The following is a 16,236-nucleotide window of genomic DNA, read 5'->3' on the forward strand; positions in this document are numbered from 1 at the left end:
TGGTCCTAATCCAACTGCAAGTGAAGCTGGAAAATAAAGGGAATATGAATATTCAATGAACCTTCAGAACTAGCACAGTGTATGGTACAGAATGTGTGCCTCTTTATACACTGGACAAATAAACAAATGAAGAACCCACTGGTCAAGGTACTTTTTTAGCACCATCTGGGGATACAAAGATATGCAAGGAATACTTTTTGTGTTCATGGAGTTGAGAACCTAATTGTGAAATTAAACACAAATACACACCTTAACCAAATAAAATTAGCCATCCATAGCAATGGGGACTAAATAACAAGGACTGATCTTCAACATAAAAGGAAAGAGAAGTCAAGATTTAAGGTGGTCTAGAAATCCAGTCTATATTTATTTATATCCTGAACTGAAAACACTTCTCTCAAAAGATCCAAAAGCCATTTGCCTCAGGATATTATTTTAATCTGAAGAACAAGAAAAATTATGAAGTAATAAAATATAGCTTGAAAAGTTTTACAATCCAGTTGCAAACATGGAGACAGTTTTGTTTGGGAATCATTGCTAACATTGTTTTTCTCAAGAGAAACAGCGTATTTCCAGAACTGAGAATTTTCTATTTCATATTCATTTATAATAGACCCATACCAAGGCAAGTGACCTGACCCCACTAAGATATATCCAGATTTCCTTATTGTTGTAGCAATAGGAAGGTGACTGCCAAGGGACAACAGAGGACATTCTTCATAGAAATTACATGGAATTTTGAGTACTCTATGAATCATTGGAAAAGTGTTCTTCATTTTCTGGTCAAATTCTGGCCCTTTTTTACAAGGTATTATTAACCTTAACTATAGGAAGTTATTTTGAAGCAAACATAACATTTTATAGCAACATTTTAGCCTGATCTCAAGTCCAAAGTTTTGCAGATACCAAGTGTGTAAACTGATACAACATTTCATAATAGGTCATGCGGCTCTTTCTTTCCTCTCTGGAACACATACTCTTGGAGGCTTGAGCTGCCAAGTATGAAGTCTGACTACTCTGAGGCCACCATGTTGTGAAGAGGTCCAAACCACGTGGTTGACAAGTACACAGACCAGTCAACCATCCCAGGTGAGCCAAGCCTTCCATTTATCACAGCCCAATCCATTTATCCAGTGCCAGACATGTAAGTGAGGAAGCCTCCACATGATTCAAATCCCCAGACAGTTGAGTCTTCCCAAATGAGACGCCAGACATTGTTGAGCCAAGACAAGACAGTCTGTGCTCTGTCCAAATTCCTGACCCACAGAAACCATGTACAGGTAAAATAGTATTGTTTTATCCTATATATTTTGGAGTGATTTTTATGCAGCAATAAATAAGTGAAACATACCTTCCCCTGCTGTACAAACATATACATGATCTTTTAATAAACAGTCAATCTACAGATTCAATGCAATCAATCCCTATCAAAAAACTAGTGGCATTTTTCACAGAACTAGAATAATTCTAAAATTTGTATGGAACACAAAAGACCCCAAATAGCCAAAACAATCTTAAGATTAAAGAACAAGGGCTTCCCTGGTGGCGCAGTGGTTGAGAGTCCGCCTGCCGATGCAGGGGACGCGGGTTCGTGCCCCGGTCCGGGAAGATCCCACGTGCCGCGGAGCGGCTGGGCCCGTGAGCCATGGCCGCTGAGCCTGCGCGGCCGGAGCCTGTGCTCCGCAGCGGGAGAGGCCACAACAGTGAGAGGCCCGCGTAGCACAAAAAAAAAAAAAAAAAAAAAAAAAATTCAAAAGGGCTTCCCTGGTGGCACAGTGGTTGAGAATCCGCCTGCCGATGCAGGGGACCACAGGTTCGTGCCCCGGTCCGAGAAGATCCCACATGCCGCGGAGCGGCTGGGCCCGTGAGCCATGGCCGCTGAGCCTGTGCGTCTGGAGCCTGTGCTCCGCAAAGGGAAAGGCCACAACAGTGAGAGGCCTGCATACCACAAAAACAAAAACAAAAACAAAAACAAACAAACAAAAAAAAAAGATTAAAGAACAAAACTGGAGTTATCATGTGCCCTGATTTCAAACTATACTACAAAGCAACAGTAATCAAAACAGTATGGTACTGGCACAAAAACAGATAGATCAATGGAACAGAATAGAGAGCCCAAATGAACCCACATTTATATGGGCAATTAATCTACAACAAAGGAGGCAAAAATATACAGTGGGGAAAAGACAGCCTCTTCAATAAATGATACTGGGAAAACTGGACAGCTACATACAAAAGAATCAAACTGGACTACTTTCTCAAACCATATACAAAAATAAACTCAAAATGGATTAAAAAGTTAAATGTAAAACCTGAAACCATAAAACTTCTAGAAGAAAACACAGGCAGTACGCTCTTTGACACCAGTCTTAGCAATATTTTTTGGATGTGTCTGCGGGCAACGAAAATAAAAGCAAAAATTAACACTGCTCTTTGCTATACATGAAAGTTGGTTGTTAAGAGAGGAAATCCTGAGTTCTCATCAGAGGAAAAAAAAATGTTTTCTATTTCTTTAATGTTTTACCCATATGAGATGATGGATGTTCACTAATCATTTCATGATATATATACGTTTAAGCTGTACACCTTGACATACACCAGTGCTGTATGTCAATCATACTTCAATAAAACTGGTAGAAAGAAGACAGTCAGTAAGATTTTTCTTAATATAGAAAGAAATTTTCAAGAGCGTTGCACTTGCTTCTAGTACCTTTGAAACTATATAGCTCTTTATTCACTGTCTGAATAAGTCATTGAATGACTGGATCATTTTAACATTTGTTTCTAAGTTAGGCATTTTGATAATCCATAAAAATATTAATCTTCCTCTTCCAGCTACTTCAATATAATTCCGACTTAATAATAAAAGTTAGCATATATAGAATATTTTCAAGAGTTTTTCATCTCTACTTGAGTTTAAACCTCCCAATATTTTGATTCATTAGGTACCATTAGTATCTTCTCATTTTAAAGTAATTAAGTTGAGCAAGAGAAATTAAGTAATTTACCTAACTGGTAAATGGCAAATCCAGGATTCAACCCAGGCAGTGTGCAGCCAGAACCTCTGCTTTAAGCCACTGAACTAAATTCCCTCTCTTCCTCTCTTTCTGCTTGACATACAGAAAGGCTAACCTGCCAGGAAATACACATATCAGAGCTACCTGTGGACACAGGCCAATAATCTCACAGTTCTGCTTCATGAAGGCTAGATCATGTTGCTATTTTACTACTATTTTTTGTGAAAAAGACAAAAAAAAATCCAGGGTCTAAATCCGAGGTCTAAACCCATATAAATTAAAGAAGAACAAAGATAATAATAGAATCAAAAGGTGGAGATGGAGCCCTTGTGCACGGACCTACATGAGTGACCAAGAATTTCCAGAATGTGGGATTCTATTGGTAAGTCAGTTTCAAAATATTTATTTAAATAAACTTAAAAAATAAGAAGAAGTAAGGAAAGAAGGAGAGAAAGAGGGAAGAAGGGGGTAAGGAGGGGAAAAGAAAGGAACATGGAAGGCAACAACTTTAGTAATAACAGAATAGTTGAAAGATTTGAGGCCACTGTGTGTGAAGAAGGAAGGAAAAATGAAAAAATAAATAGCTGAAAATAGGAAATAAATTATAAATCCAGTTTGGGGGCTTAAAAAAAGACTTCAAAGAGGGGATACAAATAAGAGATAGCTACCATTATATAAATTCAGGTCATGAACAAATTTCCATTCAGTCAGTTTTAGTGCGGAGAAATACTCTGCAGCGGTGGCCAGAAAAGGAAATGTGTGTGTGCATCTGGAAATTTTACAGGACTAAGTTGAAAAGCTGGTTATTTAATAATCTGTGACCCAATTATACCTAAACGTACTTCTGATACTCTGTGCAATGAAGGAAAATGCACTAGTAAGGCAAATAAGATGGAAGGGAGTAGAATGTGTTAACATTTAAGAAAATATAATTTCAACATGTATAATATTGATTTATTTAGGAAGGAAGTTAATCTTTTAAAGTAACATGAAAAGTAAGTCAAACAAATTTTAGAAAACTAATAAGAGACAGAATGCAGAATTCTACAGAATAAAATATTAAGTCCGTAAGGAAGCTATGTTTTAAAAAAACAATGCAAGAGTCATCATACATAAATGTCCATTTTTTAAAATTGTTTATGTGTGTAAGAAAATACCATTTTTAAGTGGTGCTGGAAAAACTGTACAGCTACATGTAAAAGAATGAAATTAGAACACTCCCTAACACCACACACAAAAATAAATTCAAAATGGATTAAAGACCTAAATGTAAGGCCAGACACTATCAAACTCTTAGAGGAAAACATAGGCAGAACACTCTGTGACATAAATCACAGCAAGATCCTTTTTGACCCACCTCCTAGAGAAATGGAAATAAAAACAAAAATAAACAAATTGGACCTAATGAAACTTCAAAGCTTTTGCACAGCAAAGGAAACCATAAACAAGACCAAAAGACAACCCTCAGAATGGGAGAAAATATTTGCAAATGAAGCAACTGACAAAGGATTAATCTCCAAAATTTACAAGCAGTTCAAGCAACTCAATATCAAAAAAACAAACAACCTAATCCAAAAATGGGCAGAAGACCTAAACAGACATTTCTCCAAAGATGATATACAGATTGCCAACAAACACATGAAAGAATGCTCAACACCACTAATCATTAGAGAAATGCAAATCAAAACTACAATGAGGTAGTTTTGATTTTTACTCACACCAGTGAGATGGCTATTCTGAATCACACCAGTCAGAATAGCCATCATCAAAAAATCCACAAATAATAAAGGCTGGAGAGGGTGTGGAGAAAAGGGAATGCTCTTGCACTGCTGGTGGGAATGAAAATTGATATAGCCACTATGGAGAACAGTAAGGATGTTTCTTAAAAAACTAAAAATAGAACTACCATATGACCCAGCAATCCCACTACTGCGTATATACCCTGAGAAAAGCATAATTCAAAAAGAGTCATGTACCACAATGTTCATTGCAGCACTATTTACAACAGCCAGGACATGGAAGCAAACTAAGTGTCCACTGACAGATGAATTGATAGAGATGTGGCACATATATATAATGCAATATTACTCAGCCATAAAAAGAAACAAAATTGAGTTATTTGTAGTGAGGTGGATGGACCCAGAGTCTGTCATACAGAGTGGAGTAAGTCAGAAAGAGAAAAACAAATACCATATGCTAACACATATATATGGAACCTAAAAAAAAAAAAAGGTTATGAGGAACCTAGGGGCAGGACAGGAATAAAGACACAGATGTAGAGAACAGACTTGAGGATACGGGGAGGGGGAAGGGTAAGCTGGGACGAAGTGAGAGAGTGGCATGGACTTATATATACTACCAAATGTAAAACAGATAGCTAGTGGGAAGCAGCTACATAGCACAGGGAGATCAGCTTGGTGCTCTGTGACCACCTAGAGGGGTGGGATTAGGAGGGCGGGAGGGAGACACAAGATGGAGGAGATATGGGGATATATGTATATGTATAGCTGATTCATTTTGTTATAAAGCAGAAACTAACACACCACTGTAAAGCAATTATACTCCAATAAAGATGTTAAAAAAATTATTGAAAATAAATTAATAAATAAATATTCTTTAGAAATAACCAAAGGAATAGACTTCTGGAAATCTTTTTTGAAGTGTTATTGAATTAAAATGAAATACTTTGTAATATAAGCAGAAATAACACCAAATAATCAACAATTTACTACATATTTATTAAGTATTCATTATGTACCAGATACACTAAGGCACTGGGGATCTAATAAATAACTTACTTAAATCCTTCTCAAACATTTCTCAAAGAATCTAATAGGAGAGAAAAATCTCTAATGCACCAATCTTTGGTTTAATGTATAAAATATGTGGGTCAGTTTTCCAATGCCCCCTCACATCTAATACTAAATATTTTTCTGCCATAGTAGAAACATTCATTCATGGTCCATAATCAATACCATTTTATCCATGTGAATTCCCAAAGATGGTGGAGAATGTCAATCCAATAAGATAAAAGGCTACTAGTCTCAGAGAAAAATATCTTGTGAACAGAGCCCTGAAATGAGAACACTGGTCAGCTGCCCACTGCAGGACTATGGTAGTAACTAGCTGCATGGCATGCAATCTGTAGATCCTCAATAAAATAAGTAACATTTATAAAACTTCAGTTTCATTTTACAGGTGAAGAAGAAGTCCCAGAAATGTTCAGTGATTGAACTGAGATTAATCCTGGGCCTGAGTATTTTCTACTTGCAATTTCATGCTGCCTCTATTTTTCTTATCTGCTGTCAGCAATTTTTTTGAGTAAGAACTTCTTCAATTGTAACAAAAATCCAACCCAAGCTTCAGTAAAAAGAGATTTATTATCTAAAGTAAAGTAAAAATTCCAGGGGCAACAGGGATTCAGGCATGGCTAAATCCAGGGACTTGATTTATACTGTTTACTTGGTTATTACTCTTCATCTCTTGATTTTGCTTATCTCTGTGGCTCCATTCTCAGGCTGGTAATCCCCTCATAGTCACACATCAGACTCGAGCTGTTCTATCAAAATTCCTGGGATTTTATCTTATTGGATCAATATGGGTCATGTGGCAATTCTCAATATCTAGAAAGTAGAGTCATTCCAACCCAAACCATATAGAATGAAAGTGGAGGAGGAATGGTTCTACCCAAGGAAGTTCAGGATGCTGATATCAGAAGACTGGAAAGGGGATGCTGTGCAGGCAAAAAAAATCAATGTCCATGCCACTCTTAAACAGCACTAACTACATATGTCTGCCATTTGTATCAAGATTTCATTAACTTTCATTAGATACCTTTATTCTTGGGTCTAATCTTTGCTTTGATTTATAAGGATTCACTCTGGAAAAGTTCCAGTAAAGACAAGTCTGCACGACATATATATACAGCTGAGCAACTACTTTCAAGTATAATTTCTCTGAATTACAGAGGAAGTATACTTAAAATAAGCTTTCACATCTTTCATGCTCTCCAGATAGGAAAGTGGAGCTTCATCTTACACTTAGCTAGACTAGTCAGACGTGAAAAGTGATGTGAGCTGGTTGAGGATTGGGAAAGTGAAGAACAGGATGACTTTGCATTGATGACTCTTCCATCCACATGTCTACTCCTCTGGAAAGAAATAACTATTATCACTTTAAAAGGACCATGATGACTACCCACCCAGGACTACTTTCTGTAAGCACACTTACACCCAGGTGGCAAGAGCTATGATGAGGTCCACTTAGCATCCTGTGCACTTACCAGAGAACATGCTGCCCATGTGGTCCAAAAATAAAGAAACTGAAACAAGCTGGTGGCAGAGTCAGCAGTAAGTTTGTTCTGGCTCCCAATCATATGCTACTTCCACGGTCTGCTTTATCTGAGCCAACTCAGATGACTATGAACACTACAGGTTGCTCTTCACTGTGGTTACTGCTCAACTCTTTGTCATTTGCCTTCTCAAGTTTATTTTTGACATTTGGAGTTCAGCCATTTATGTACACAAAAATAAATCATTTTATAGGACATGAAACCAGTCCAGTAAGATGAGACTAGAGCTAAGAGTTCCAGATAACAATTCATCACTCTAAGCTTTATTCTTTGTCTCACTTAAGAATAATGTTGGGGGTGGGTGGTGGTGGTGGGATGAATTGGGAGATTGGGGTTGACATGTATACACGAATATGTATAAAATAGATAACTAATAAGAACCTGCTGTATAAAAAAAAAAAAATCTTCAACTAGGAAAAATAAATAAAAATAATGTTGGAAAGTTTGAGGTTGCCAATTATATACCTTCATACTGTGGATTTGGAATCAGTTGAGAAACAGAGTGGGTGACTGGATATCAAAGTACCAGTGGATTGCTGGGAATGCCAGATTTGAAACTATACCTGGACCTGACCCTGTATGGTTTTCCTAACACTTTCCTTACAGAACCAACCCATCTATCCTTTATAACACTGAGTTTCACTAGGAACAAACTTAACACATACAGGTAAAGAAGGAAAACACAAATGTATGAAGCACAGGCCAAGAGAATGAAGAAGGGCAACACTCATCACCAGGACCTCATCCAGAAGAAGGCAAACTGTGGGTGTCCAATTCTTGCCACCTCAGTGAAAAGGTAAACCAGTTCTGGAAAACTAAGTAAGAGATGGAGAATGAAGATTGAAAAGGGGATTTGGCTTTAGATGGCTGACAAACACACATGGAGTCATAATGTAGGTCTTTCTTGGGCAATGAAATGGAAATCGCCTCATGAAAAATAAAGTCAGAAAAAAATGGGTTGTCTCCGAAAAAAAAAAAAAGAAAGAAAGGGCTGCCATTTATTAAGCATCAGAGGCATCAAGTACTTGAATTCTATTATTCATGAAAAGCCTTATGTTATTTTTATCCCTCTGTTAGAGATGAGGAAACTAAGTTTCAGAACATTTAACAAATCCTTTCTCTTACCACTGTATTACAATGCCCCTTGGAAGATTTTTATTAGTTTTTTGCTGCCCAGCATTAAAATCCCATTGAATTGAGGGAGTCCTGCCATTGTGTGAGATTTGGCTGTAGGCAGGGACCCCCACTCCCAGTATGAAAATTGAAAGGGCCAGACAATTGCTCTCCCTGAACACATAACCTAGACTTGGCCAATCAAATGTTTGTACCTGGGACACTGACTCTAGATCAAATGATTAAAAAAAGAATCAGGAGGCAGTTTAGAGTTCATTAAGTGGTAATGGCAGCATCCTGTGCCTAGTGGCCAGAAGAAACACTTGATTTCTAGTAACTACTACCAGCTGTTCCTGTTGTGTGTTGATCATCTGTGGTTCAGGCCCACAGATTCACTTGATCCCTGCCTGTGATGGTCTGGATTATAACTCTGCAAATATTTACTCCACCCACCTCCTGTCTTCCCACTGTAGGTCAAGAAGACCTACCTCCCCACCTCACTGTTGTTTTGCTTGGCCATGTGACTTGCTTTGCTTACAAAAGAACATTAGCCAATGTGATGCACAAAGACATACATGTGCTTGTATAGTTTGGCTTGAGACTTATACTCCAGGGCATAAGCTTCACAAAAAGATTATGCCCCAGGAAGCCTCTTCCCTTTCCCTGAGCCTGGGGAAAGACACACATGCAGTATACAGTATCCAGCTCAGAGCCTGGAGCTAAAGAGCCCAGTCAAAACCTGTACTTCAAAGTGAACTACCCAGTTGTACTAGTTTCCTGTGACTGCTCTAGCACAAAGTTGGCATCTTAAAACAACAAAAATTTATTCTCTTACTGTTCTGGAGGCCCTAGTCAGTTTCACTGGGCCAAAATCAAGGTATCAGCAGGGCCGTGCTCCATTCAGAAGCCTTAGGGGAGAATATGTTCCCACCATTTCCAGCTTCTAGAGCTGCATTCCTTGGCTCCCAGTCCCTTCTCTCATCCTCAAAGCCAGTTGAACAGCACCTTCAAATCTTCTCTATTGCCACCACACACCACCTTCTGCCTTCTGTGCCAAAGCCCCCTCTGCCTCCTTCTTATAAGGACATTTATGATTGCATTTAGAATGATTGCATTCAGAATAATCTCCCATATCAAGAGCCTTAACTTAATCACATCTGCAAAGTCTTTTTCCACATAAGGTAACATTCACAGGCTACAAGGATTAGGACCTGGATATCTTGAGAGGGCCATGACTCAGCCTGCCACACCAGCTGAGTCCATCAAGGACCCACCAAACCACAGTCAATCTGTAGACCTATGAGAGTGGGAATAAATGCTCATTGTTTTAAGCCCCTGAGCTTTGGGGTGGTTTATTATGCAACATTCTTGTGAAAATAGCTGATCAACTGATGGCTCATTTTCTGAAGGCTTCCCCTTGATTTTCTGAGCCACTAGGCATCTCCAATAAATTCCTATTGTGCTTAAATGAATTAGAATCAGTTTCTATTAATTGCAATCCAAACAACCTATCTGATATTTGCTAACCATACAACTTTGAGAATCTCAGAGTAGAATACCAAATGATAATACTGAGAACATAAAACTTAAACCGGATGTTTTTCTTAGTACTTATATCATAATGATCTGTTTGGAGAAAACTGACAAAATAGAGAAAGTAGAGGAGGGATATTTAGATGACTTGAAGCACTTTAAGTGGATAATACTTCTTTTCTAACCAAAGGAAACTAAATCAAAACCCTAATCTTCAGGTAAAAGAGATAAGTAATTAAGATGGGTGTTTTACCACAGAGAGCAGTTGTGTAAATGATTAAAATAGTGCATGCTGTCCCAAAGAGGCAATGACAAGAACTCTGACAAGACTACTGAATCAAACTGGCATTTTTTTTTTAACTTTAACTCCTAGTCATTTCTATCCAGAAGAGACTCCACAGGTCAGAGAAGTGGCAATGAATTAATGTCATAAAAAAGGTATAGAGACAGCAGAAAATTGCAGACCATTAGTTAAGGCCAGTGATTCTTTACCCTCATTTTACATCTTAAACAAAGTTAAAAAGGACAATAGATGGAAGGTAACTTTAAAATGTGCTGCTCTGTAAAGGCCAGCCAACAGAGCTTCAGGACATTTATTTGAAGTCAGGACATTAGTGCCAGGGTGAATAAAGGGAATGCAATAGGTTTACATTTTGACAAAGGGGCCTGACAGATCTATATCAAAAGAAGAAGGTCCAAGAGACAGAGTGATGGGATAATAGGAAGTGGAATTAAAACTTGGCTTCCAGGAAGATAAAAAGCAATGATAACTTGGAGCACTTCCAAAGTAACTTGGGAGTAATGTGTGGGGTGAGGAGCAAGCTAGAGCAAAGGCAGCTCCCATATTGGGTGGATATAAGCAACAGAGATTCCCCCAGTAGAAGACCTGTGTCTGCCTTCTTGAAAATAAAGATCTGCAACATTTCACTGGAAGAATCCCAGCTCTTCTTTCTTGAACAAATTACTTAGAATAGAAAGGTCTTCTAGAGGACTTTTTTTTTTGAATTTTTGAATTTTATTTTATTTTTTTATACAGCAGTTTCTTATCAGTCATCAATTTTATACACATCAGTGTATACATGTCAATCCCAATCACCCAATTCATCACACCACCATCCCCACCACCCCGCGGCTTTCCCCCATTGGTGTCCATACGTTTGCTCTCTACATCTGTGTCTCAACTTCTGCCCTGCAAACCAGTTCATCTGTACCATTTTTTCTAGGTTTCACATACATGCGTTAATATACGATATTTGTTTTTCTCTTTCTGACTTACTTCACTTCTGACAAATGAACTAAGCTGATGTGGATGGGTCCCCTCTCTAAAAAAAGGTAGAAATTCTGGATAAAATAGGACCCAAAAAATGTTGCATAACTGAGTTTGAAATATAGAAATAAAAATATCCAGGTGATCAAAAAAGGAGATTTCACAGAGCACCAAGTGTGAGCTAATCTCAGAACCTTCCAGCAGAGCTGTGCTCCTGGGTGTGGGTCTTAGGTCCAAGGGTAGGATGTGGCAAGGGTCCCAAAAGGCAGAGAAGCTGGAACTGGGCCCCTTAGTCCACAAGCCTCAAAGCACAGGAAAAAATATATATTAAAAATTATCTCTTAAATGGACACCACTTAACCATCTGGCCAGATAAACCACAGTTCTTCATTACCTTTGCAAACCTACTGACTAATGCCCCTGTCTTGGCTAGTAAGTAATTCCCTGCTACACACATATGCTTCTGCTTTAATTGGTTGCTATGCCTACAAAGGGTAAATAGCACTGGTTCCTAAACCTGTCACTGCCCGAGTACTTGTAACTTTAACTCCATAATTTAATTAAATATTAAGGTAACTGATGTAATGTGAGTATGTAAGAGAGGGACTTATTGTTTCTATAGAAACAGCTTGAATTCTTTGGAAATTTCAACAAAGGTGAGTTGCTAAAAATATTGCTATCAAATTAGCTATAATTACAAAACTGTAAGACCATTGGGGAGGCTTAAAAATTTAGAAGAATTCTGCTATCAGATTGCTAAACCACTATTTTTAAGCTTTACTCTACTACAAGTCCTTTAAAGAAAGTAGAATCACAGATCATACATTATGGATGTCAGAGAAATCAATACCTGGCAAATTAAAGTATATTTGCCACGTTTAAGGTAAAATAAATATTTAAATGTTTATTTTTTTTAATTCTCTACATTAACACATGATGGAAATCCTTATTTTAAAAGTTTTTTTTTTAAGTACTTATAGCCAGAGGATCTAAACAGACATTTTTCCAAAGAAGACATACAGATGAGTAACAGGCACATGAAAAGATGCTCAACATCACTAATCATCAGGGAAATGCAAAACAAAACAATAAGATATACTTCACATCTGTCAGAATGGCTACTATCAAGAAGACAACAAAGAACAAGTGTTGGTGAGGATGTGGAGAAAAGGGAGCCCTCATGCACTGTTTGTGGGATTGCAAATTGATGCAGCCACTATGAAAAACAGTATGGAGATTCCTCAAAAAATTAAAAATAGAACTGCTATATGATCCAGCAATTCCACTCCTGGGTATTTATCGAAAGAAGACAAAAATGCTAATTCAGAAAGATATATTCACCCTTATGTTCACCATTGCATTATTTACAATAGCCAAGATATGGAAGCAACTCAAATGCCCATCAATAGATGAATGGATAAAGAAGATGTAGTATATATATACACAACGGAATATACCCCAGCCATAAAAAAGAATGAACTCTTGCCATTTGTAACAACACAGATGGACCTAGAGGATATTAGGCTAAGTGAAATAAGTCAGAGAAAGACAGTGTATGATTTTACTTACAGTGGAATCTAAAAAACAAATGAACAAACATAACAAAACAGAAACAGAGTTAGAGAACCAGAGAACAAAAACAGGTGGTTACCAGAAGAGAGGGACATGGGGGGAGGAAAGAAATAGCCAAGGGAGATTAAGAGGCACAAATTTCCAGTTGCAAAACAAATGAGTCACATATATGAAATACACAGTGTGGGGAATATAGTCATAACTAAGTAATATCTTTGTGGAGACATACTGTAACCAGACATTGGTAATCATTTTGAAATATATAGAAAAAAAACACTATGTTTTGAACAGGAACTAACATAGAATTGTAGGTCAATTATACTTCAAAACAAATAAACAAACATACAAACAAACTCATAGAAGGACATCAGACTTGTGGTTACCAGAGGCGGGGAGTAGGGAGAGGGGGAATTGGATGAAGGCAGGCAAAATGTACTACAAACTTCCAGTTATAAGATAAATAAGTAATAGGGATACACAACATGATAAATGTAATCAACACTGCTATGCATTATACATGAAAGCTGGTTGTTAAGAGTAAATCCTAAGAGTTCGCATCACAAAAATTTTTTCCTATTTCTTTCATGTTGTATCTATATGAGATGACGGATGTTCACTACACTTACTGTGGTGATCATTTCGTGATGTATATAAGTCAAAACATTATGCTGTACACCTTAAACTTATATAGTGCTGTATGTCAATTGTATCTCAATAAAACCAGAAGAAAAAATATTTTAATAAAATAAAATAAAAATACCCATGGCTGAAATCTATTTTTAAATGGAAGTCATAAGACTATATTGTACTAAACTGATTTCTGACTAGGAAAAGTCATTCAAATATTTTGGGCAATTTTTAAAATCCACAAAGTGAGGGGAGTAGAAAAGATAATTTCTAAGGATGCCTCCAATTGGTATATTCTATGGTATTATCATTCCCCTTTGTGAGCCAGCCTATTTGGAAAACAACTGAGATTGGGGTTAAATTTAAGTAAAGAACCTGATTTTCCTGGCAAAGGAACTTCCCTTTGGCTGTCAGTACAACCCAGCAAGTAACAGAGAGGTCACCTGGAAATAAAACATATTCAAGTAAATGAAAGGACTAACTTAAACACACTAATGCAGGAAAGGCAGAGTAAAGATTGAAAACCTGCCCTGGTACCCAGCATTAAGTAAAGCTTTTTGTCTTTTTTTCCCCACTACAACAGTGCCAATTAAGAATAGAGTGTCAGATTCCATATATATGTGTTAGCATACGGTATTTGTTTTTCTCTTTCTGACTTACTCCACTCTGCATGACAGATATGTATCACTGATTCACTTTGTTATAAAGCAGAAACTAACACATCATTGTAAAGCAATTATACTCCAATAAAGATGTTAAAAAAATAAATAAATAAAAATAAATTTAAAAATTAAAAAAAATAAAAAAGAATAGAGTGTCAGCTGAGAGAGGTGTATAATGGAAGATGCTGACAGATTCTTAACTCTAACAGCCAGAAGAGAGTAGTTTTAATAAGGTGTCTGGAAGCAAAGGAATTTTTTAAGGAATGGGGAGAAAGGGGAAATTACTAAGCAAAATGAGATGAGCTGAAGGTAGGGATGGGAAACCTGATAAGGGAGTCCTGAGACTGACACAAAGCCTAATCAAATCATGCTGTAAGCAAGATCCCCTGCCTTGTCTTGGACCCTACTACATCCCCCGCTGGCTCATTCCTGGCTGAACTCTGTCCTACCCCAGAAGCCAGTGACCTAGCTGTGAGTCTACCCCTGGCCCCCTCCCTAGGGCTTTGCCCTGTGTGCACACAGAGGAAATGCCCATGTGATAAAGACATTTAAAAATAAAGTCATATATAATGTAGTGCTTTCTAAAGTCTCTTCAGCATGAGTCAGGTCAAATTAAGTAAAGAAGGCATCTCAAGTGGAACATCAAAAGAAACTTTGACTGGTATTATGCAATATGATCACCCTGAAATATAGTGTGATTCCTCCCTGATCCTACTTTGGGGATTTGTCTTTTACTTTTTATTATGGAAAATTTTAAGCAAGCCAGAAGTACAAAGAATAGGAAAATGAGCCCTCATGTAACCATCATCCTACTTCCATAATTATCAATATATATCCAATCTTGTTTTATCTGCATACCTCCCCATATTCCCCCTTTCCTCTACTAGATTATTTTAAATCAATTCCACACAGCAAATTGTTCCAACCCAGGGTATTTTGGCATGTATCTCTATCATACCTCAAAACATAACATTTAACTCATTAATCATAAAATTCAGCCAGTGTTCAAACTTCTTTGGGGCATGTTTTAGAAAAATAAGGTCAGGCAATAGAGGACAAGCTGAGAGCACTACCAATTAATGCTAAAGAATAATAATAGTGGGCTTCCCTGGTGGCGCAGTGGTTGAGAGTCCGCCTGCCGATGCAGGGGACGTGGGTTCGTGCCCCGGTCCGGGAAGATCCCACATACCGCGGATCGGCTAGGCCCGTGAGCCACGGCCGCTGAACCTGCACGTCCGGAGCCTGTGCTCCACAATGGGAGAGGCCACAACAGTGAGAGACCCGCATATCGAAAAATAATAATAATAATAAGAAGAAGAATAGTAATAGTAAAATAAAACAACCAACCTTGAGACTCGGAGACAATCGCATCATAAACACTCCCTAAGCCAACAAACAGGCTACAGTCAGCAGCCAGGCAACACCACCTCCTGCCTCCTTCTGCACATGCCCTCAACCCCTCAACTGAAGTTTATTCTGCCATGGCTTATCTTCTCCTTTGAGGCCACTGCATATGATACTTACTTTACAAGCAGTCTGACCTGTATAAAAAACATATTAATTCCCGCAGCACTATAGCAAGGCTTAGATTTTGTCACCCAGAAAGACTGGTGTTAAACAGGTCCAATCACAGAGCACTAAATAGGACTGCTTGAAAGGGCCCAGTTGCATAAACCATGATGAACCTGAGAAGAAATGAAGATGAAAGAACGACTCTTGGTGAATGAGTAATGATGAAGAAAAAGGGCTCTTGAGTTGGACCATCTGGGTTCTAATCCCAGCTCTCAGCTTACATTCTGAGTAACCTTAAGCAAACTGCTTATTATTATATTTGTACCTTGATTTCCTCAAATGTTAAGTTGACGTCAATAACAGGCTCTATCTCATAGCCCAATTTTGAGAATTAAAAGAGATAATGCTAAAACTGGGACAGTACCGGGCAAACTAGGATGGTTGGTTACCCTATAAAAGAGTGTCTGGGGCTTCCCTGGTGGCGCAGTGGTTGAGAATCCGCCTGCCGATGCAGGGGTCACGGGTTCGTGCCCTGGTCCGGGAAGATCCCACATGCCGCGGAGCGACTAAGCCCGTGAGCCA

This window comes from Kogia breviceps, chromosome 6 (genome assembly GCF_026419965.1).
Source record: "Kogia breviceps isolate mKogBre1 chromosome 6, mKogBre1 haplotype 1, whole genome shotgun sequence".
NCBI classification, from domain to species: domain Eukaryota; kingdom Metazoa; phylum Chordata; class Mammalia; order Artiodactyla; family Physeteridae; genus Kogia; species Kogia breviceps.